The 7,352-nt window shown below is 54.4% G+C and overlaps 1 long non-coding RNA gene across 1 annotated transcript; it reads right to left on the reverse strand.

Moving 5' to 3' along the window:
* Positions 1-76: 76 nt before the first annotated feature.
* LOC108522371 (uncharacterized) lies at positions 77-6,696 on the reverse strand. The gene is made up of 3 exons (XR_001883441.1): positions 6,587-6,696; positions 4,145-4,336; positions 77-1,884 (listed from the first exon to the last, which is right to left on the reverse strand). It is a non-coding gene; the product is annotated as an uncharacterized LOC108522371 (long non-coding RNA).
* Between the last annotated feature and the right edge of the window lie 656 nt (positions 6,697-7,352).

A 7,352-nucleotide genomic window follows, 5' to 3' on the forward strand; every position in this document is an offset into this window, starting at 1 on the left:
CGGGCGCGGGTGAGGCGAGGCGAGGCGGGGTGGATTCTGCCCGCTGCCAAATGCAAGTGCAGCCTCTCCAGCCTGCGTGAGCTGCCGCGCGTCTCTTGCTGTTAAGGGAGAGGAAGGAAGAGGAACTCAGGAAGAGGCCGTTCGCTGAACAGACGCCCTGTTCTGCAGACCCTGATATCCAGTCAAGACTATTGAATCACTGTCCACAGAGACACCTACATACACACGCGGGTGGGGAATGAACCTGAAGTCTTTAGGTGAAGTCTGTCAGGGCCCACTGCATGCCACAGACCTTCCTAGGTTGCAAAGATTCTGGGCAAAGCATCCATGCTCTCATGAGGGTATCCTGGGGAGATTTAGAAGAATTCTGTGGCCAGTCCCAAGCTGTGCTGATAATTTTTAACACCTAATGCTAGTACCAATACTTTTGTTACAACAGGAAAGACCAGTGGGTCTCCTGACGCCATTTGGCCACTGAAGTCTAGGTGGCCAGAGAACGACCAGCACAGAGCTGTGCCCACCACCAAGGCACCCTCCCTCCTTCCTTCATCTTCACTGCCTCCCTCAGGCCAAGGAAATCAGAGATGCCAGCTCCACGGAGCTTTGTCACATGTAGGATGGGGTGGTCCCTGTCCCAGGTGCCACAAGGTCCTGTCCTTGCAAGCTTCTGTCAGATTGTGCGGATGAGATGCAAGTTCAGTGATGCAGAATCTCAAGAGCCCCTCACGGTGCAGAAATGTCATCAATTCAAGCATTCCGGAGTTGAACCGCCGGGGGAGGGGGTGACGCTGAGTGGGTGTGGGGGGAGGTGCCTGAGGTGGCAGGGCACTTGTGGGGAGTCGTGGAGCCCAGTCTGGGTGGAGGTGGAGCCGGCTCTTTGCACTGTGAAAGCTTCTCTAGCTGGTCTGCCACGCCGGGTCCCGTCTGGAGGCCCGTGCTCACTGCGGAGTCGTGTCTTCATTCTGATTCCTGCCCTGGGTGTGGTGCCCTTACAAGCAGGACTATCCCGTGTGTGTCTTGTGGGAGGCTGACACCGTCCCTGCCCCTGCTGGAGCAGCATCTTATGTTTGGAGGAGAAAGGGTGTCTCTGGGTTGGGGGGTAAGGAACGGGTGCTCTTTGTCGGGGAGGACCCACTGGGACTTCACTCTCTGCGAGTCTAGCAAGTGGGCATTCTGGCCAGTTCTCAGTCTTGCAGGAGTTGGCCCTCCCTCCCCTGCCTTGCTCTGGGCTCTTTAGGCATGAAGGAGGTTCCATTTGCTAAGGAAACACTATGAGGAGAGTAGAAGCAAGAACAGTTTAGAGGTCTTGCCAGGCTCCTGCGCCACCCTGCTCTGGCCACCGGGTGGGTGGCTGTGTCGGGGCTGTGCCTCACTCTGCCTGTCCTGGCTGGACGCGTGGGCTCACCCCCACCCTGCCGTCTTCCTCCACTCGATTCCTTCTGGATTAGCTCAGCGTAGCATTACCCCGAAGACTCTGTCCAAGCTGGCAAGAATCGTGCATTGGGCTGTTTGGCTTTTAATAAAGTTTATGATTTAAATCTTGTGCTCTTAACACCTTCTTTGCAAGCCTCAGAGGGAAACAAAAATGTTGAAGTTGTTGACTCATTTCCTTCGTAACATGGAGACCCTCACATTCGGCCAGGGCCTGTGTGTGTGTTAACACAGAGTCGGGTTGTGTGGCTGTACACACGCACACACACGTGCGCGCACACACACATGCACTCAGAGGAGAGGAGGAATCTTCGGGAAGACTGGCTGTATTTCAGTACCTGGCAAATTTCCAGAACATCAGATGAGCCCTTAAGCAGAAAGACTCCTCTGCAGAACTAACACCTGCAGTAGATTCGGAGCGTTTGCCTCCTCACCAAAGTCAGTACTGTTTCCCTGGAAGTAAAGAAGGAGACTCATCAGGCCTCTTGTGTGCCCCTGGGAGGAAACACAAGTTGGAAGAGCACCAGAGGACCTGTGTGGAAATTTCAGTGTAGGGGAGTGAGGAGAGGAGAGGAGGCTGTGGTCGGATCCTCACACAGGATCCTGAGGCTCTGGGGTCAAGCCCCAGCTGCTTCCCTCCTGGCTGCTTGCACTGGAGATGAAGTCAGGCCCAGCACCAAGGCAGCTAAGGCTGCAGCAGACCCTGCTGTCCTGGACCCTGGCCTGGAAACAAGGAATTCCACAGAGGCAGAAAATGGGATTCCCCTTGACCTCAGGTAGCCACAGCGTAGGCTTGCTCTGACCTGTCCCGCCCACAGGGGAAGCTGGAGTCATAATGGATGTCCATGCTAATATTTCAAGGCCCGACACATTTCCAATGACATGGGCTGGAACTGTGCCAGCTGCGGAAAAGAAGGTCCTGGAATACGAAGCCCTGGGAGCCCTGCAAGTCCTCAAATCAGTGCTGCTCCCTTGGCAAGGTCAGCATGTGTACAGGCACGCTTGACTGGGTGTGCAGGGGACCCAAAAGCAAGAACAGACACATGCCCTGCCCTCAAGGGGCTTGCAGTCAATGAGGAGAAGGAAAGACAGGAGAAGGAAAGCAGGCCACCTGTTTTGGGTGGGAGGCAATGGAGATCAAAATGCTATCTCTGTGGAGGCTGCCTGGGGACTCTTCAAGGGCCTTTTGTGACGTTTAGTCCGTGTAGGAGGGTTCAGAGATATTGGAGCTAGGGACGGCTTGCATGCTGCAGCCTGAACCCCATGACATGACATCCTGACAAAGAATCCAATGTTGGGCTCCAGTCTCCCAATGTTGGGTCCCCTTTGTCACAGTGACTAACAGGCAGGGAGACAAAGCTCTCATTCAAGAGACCATCCTGGCTGGGCGTGGTTGCTCAGGCCTGTCATCCCAGAGCTTTGGGAGGCCGAAGCATGTGGATCACCTGAGGTCAGGAGCTCGACATCAGCCTGACCAACATGGTGGAACCCCGTCTCTACTAAGAATACAAAAAATTAGCCGGGCGTGGTGGTGGGCACCTGTAATCCCATCTACTTGGGAGGCTGAGGCAGAAGAATTGCTTGAACCCGGAAGGCGGAGGTTGCAGTGAGCTGAGATTGTGTCACTGCACTCCAGCCTGGGTGACAAAATGAGACTCCGTCTCAAAAAAATAAAAAAGAAAAAAGAGACCATCCCTGCAGGTGGATGATGTGGCCCCAGATGATGAGGCTGGTGGATTGGCATCTGGGCTTTTTTTCCCTCCTCAAGCAGAAACGATCTGATGGTTGGCATCTGACTTCTTGGGGTGGGGTGGGCACCACAGCCCTGCCCGGAGTGGCCTTTCAGGAAGGCAGGCCCAGAGGCCTCTGTGAGGGCTGGAGGGGGTCTTGGTAGCGTGAAGAGGCCAGCAACACCCTCACGTCTCCAGGAGAGCTCCCATTGCAGGCCTCAGTGCTCCTGTCTCTAGCTGGTTTCTACACCCATGGAGGATTTTAGACGCAGGAAATGGCCCTTGGAATAGGGTCTGGTCAGAGCGGCATGACCTCTATAAGGGTGACGGTCCTGTTCTCAAGAGTCTAGGCTTTAGGACAAATGATAGGAGGGTTTCCTCACAGCCTCTGAGGATGATGCCACCGACTTCCCGCAGACACCGCCCAGCAAGTTCCCAAGCAGGAGCCAGCTGGCCAAGGCCGACGGAATGAAGCCATGGGTGCTGGGCCCTGCTGTGTGCACGTCGGGCCTCACGCGGTCCCCTAGTCCCCTTGCCCACCTGCCTTCATGTGCAAGGCCAAGGTTCCCACAATCCGGGCCCCACTTTGCCCTGAAATGGAGAGCTGGTTCTTTGCCATTCCGCAGGACAAGCGTCCTGTCCCCACTGCCCTGTAGGCCCCATAAAGGTTGTGCTCAGGGAGGAGCGGTGAGGCTGGAGGCAGCCTCCCCTGAGACAGGTCAGTCCCCTTGGAGCCAGCCTCCCCCCATCCCCTGCAGCTGGCCCCATGGGAGTGCCCAGGCGTGACAGTGGGATGAGAAAGGCCAACTGGCTTCTTGCCTAAAGGGCCAGATGGCTCCTCAAAGCTGCTGGGTCATCCTGACATCAGTACTTAGGAGAAAAGCCAAGAACTTCAGGATGGAGAAATGTGGCACGTCTCCCATCACCTGGACCTGCCCTGCTTGTCTAGGGTCGCTGCCTGTGTCCTGGGGTTTACCGCTGACCTCAAGGCCCAGCCCTGGCTTCTGCGGGAGGCGCGGTGGTGGCTGGGGCACCGTCGCGCGGAAGTCCTCTTTCCTGGGTGTGTTCCCGGCACGGGAGTGCTGCACAAATGCAGAGGCAGGAGTCCAGGCACATCAGCCCTTTACATCCTGCACACAGGGCAGGTCCAAGTCAAGATGCAGATTCCCACAACCCTGAAGAATAAAATCATAGTAATAAAAAAGTGTAAGCCCAAGATGAACTAAGCAGGAACCATCTTTCGAGTGTGAATTCTTTCAGATGCCAGAGATGGCTTTTTGTTATGGAAGTTTTTCAGACATTTCATGCTCTTTTTTTTTTGCCCACATCTGACTCTCCCTCTTCAAAGGAGCGTGGCTCAAGTTCTTCACTCGTATGAACAAGGCTGAGGCGACCAAGTGCTGTGGATGCTGAGACTGAGGAGATGGGAAGGTGCCAAAGTGGTCAAGACAGAACTAAGCGTTAACTCGGGAAGGGAAAGATGAATGTCGCACGCTGGAAGCAGCAGGGAGAGTTGGGAAGAAGAGTGCTTCACGGCGGGACCCAGCCGAAGGCTGCAGATGTCCCAGGCCACCGTGTAAGCCATTGCCTATGGCAGAGGATGGCTTCTTCCCCAGACGACGCGGGAAAGGAATGGTCCCTGTGGACAAGGTGGGCTGGCATGGCATTACCGAGCCTGCAGACCTCATTCCTGTCCCATCAAGGGCCTGAAGGAGAGACCATTCATAGGGCTTTGTTGCCTCATTCCCAGGAAATAAACGGTGCCCAGAGCCAAACGGAGCCTGAAATCCTGATGTGACACATCCACCCCAACGGTGACCAAGCCATGCATGTTATTTTCCTCTTTCCTCTGAAACCCCCAGCCACCATGTGGCCCTGATGCCTCAACCCCTCTGAGGCTGTCAGGGAGTCTGGGTCCAGAGAAAGGTTTGGAAGCGATGGACCCACTTTGAACCCAGGTCCAGTGAACTCGCTGTGTAACCCAGGGCAACCTAATCTTTGATTTCTAGTTTCTCTGCCGGAGAAGTGGGTGAAGGGAGGCAAAATCCATACCTCATGTTGAGTAAATGAAGATTCAGTGATGCCCTTTCAAAAGGGCCCACCTGCCTGGATGCAGTAATAAACAACGTCACATGTCAGCTGGCATTTTGTTCACACCTATATCCTAGCACTTAGGGAGGCTGGGGCAGGAGGATCGCCAGAGCTCAGGAGTCAAGACCAGTCTAGGCGACATAGTGAGACCTCATCTCTACAAGAGTTAAAAAATTAGCCGGGTGTGGTGGCGCACACCTGTTACCCCAGCTACGCAGGAGGCTTAGGCCGGAGGATCACTTGAGCCCAGGAGGTCGAGGCTGCAGTGAGCTATGACCGCACTCCAGCCCGGGTGACAGAGCCCGATGTGTCTCTCCATGAATCAGTAAGAACATTCTCCTCCCCTTAGGGAAGCAGTGTCCCCTCATGTAGCGTCTCTGCACGCGGCCTGGGGAGCCCTCCCTCAGGTCCCAGGCTGGCAACTCCAGAATGGGTGTGACCAGGTGTATTTCCTTTCCTTCGCTTTTTTATATCAGCCCCTGGGGAGGCGTTACCTTGTTGGTAGCTGGGGAAGGGTCAGGACCCGTGGGGCTGTGAGATCGTGTCTCCCAAGCTGGCCTCCTTCCTAGGGCACTGGGGACCTGCTTTCATGCAGCACCTGTGGCCATGGCCACGCCTCGTCTCTCTGAAGCCAGGCAGTAACGCACGTCCTCTGTCCACTTGCTGTCCCGAGCGCCCTCCTTGTACTTTCTTACCTCCCTGGTCTTGCTCATCTGTCTTTTGGACCTCCCTTCATCCCCTTTTCTGGCAAAATCCACCTGTTGAAGTTGTGTGACGAGCACTGCCTGCCCTCGTGCCCCACTGCACTTCACTGGGCTTAGCTGTCCCCAGCAGACTGTCCTCCCCTGGGAGGTGACCACAGCAGTGGGCTGAAGAACACACACTCTGGAGACAGAGTCGGGTGTGAATTCCAGTCTCACCACGAACATGCTGTGTGATGCTGCGAAGGTCCTGCATCCACTTTGTGCCTCTCCTGTAAAACGGGGTAACAGTACCCGCCTCGTAGGACTGCTATGAAGGTGAACTGCCACCAAACCTGTGCAGTGCTCAGAACTGAAGCTGGCAGGTGGTCCACATGTCACTAGCTTTTATTGTTTGTAGCCTGGAGTGTAGAACACAGGGAAATACAAATTCTGAACGGAGCGCTACGGTGGCCCTGTGTCAATGTGGATTGCTTGGATCTTGTCGGGGGAGAGGCCTGGATGTGTTGTTTGGGCACGTACAATTGCAGGATGTGAATATTTAACTGATTCAGGAAAAATTCAAACACAAGAATAAGGAGAATGGACTTACAAACCCCATGCACCCAGTTCCCCAGCTTCCTAGTTACTTACCTCTGGCCCATCTTTTTGTCTCCACATCCTGCTCCTCACCCTCGCTCCTCCCCGACAGACACGCTGGATTATGTCTGAGCAAATCGCAGATGTGAAGAAAGCAATTTATGCTCTGTGGTCTTAAAGGAAATTTCAAAAAGGAAAAAGATTATCCTACAGCACCTTCATTATGACCTAGGCTGAGGACAGGGATGAAGAAGGCGTTCTTTCAGAGGGGAAGGAGAGGCTGGGAGGTCAAGGGGCAGCCCAGGGCTGCAGTCTGCGAGTCTGGGCCCTTTCCAGGACGCCTGGGAAAGCTCACGAACCTCACACCAGCTTCCCCCAGCCCCAGAGCCTAACTAGTTATTTTTGTTTTGAGATAGGGTTTCTCTGCACCTCTAGGCTAGAGTGCAGTGGTGTAATCACTGACGCTCACTGCACCCTCCATCTCCTGGGCTCAAGTCACCCTCTTGCCTCAGCCTCCAGAGCAGCTGGGACTATAGGCACATGCCACCATGCCCTGCTAAAGTTTTAATTTTTTGTAACGGGAGAGGTCTCACTATGTTGTCCAGGCTGGTCTTGAACTCCTCGCCTCAAGCGATCTTCCCACCTTGGCCTCTCAGAGTGTTGGGATGAAAGGTTTCAGCCAGAGCCCCCAGTCCCTAACTAGTTCCTAATCATTTCTGAGCCAGCCTGAGATATTCTGCCTCAAAAATAAAGTACTAGTGATCTTTTCTCAATTCAGAAAAAAAAAATTAATGGATGGAATTCTTAAAGTTTCCACAGA

Source organism: Rhinopithecus bieti, unplaced genomic scaffold, assembly GCF_001698545.2.
Source record: "Rhinopithecus bieti isolate Rb0 unplaced genomic scaffold, ASM169854v2 scaffold_2654, whole genome shotgun sequence".
Classification (NCBI taxonomy): Eukaryota; Metazoa; Chordata; class Mammalia; order Primates; family Cercopithecidae; genus Rhinopithecus; species Rhinopithecus bieti.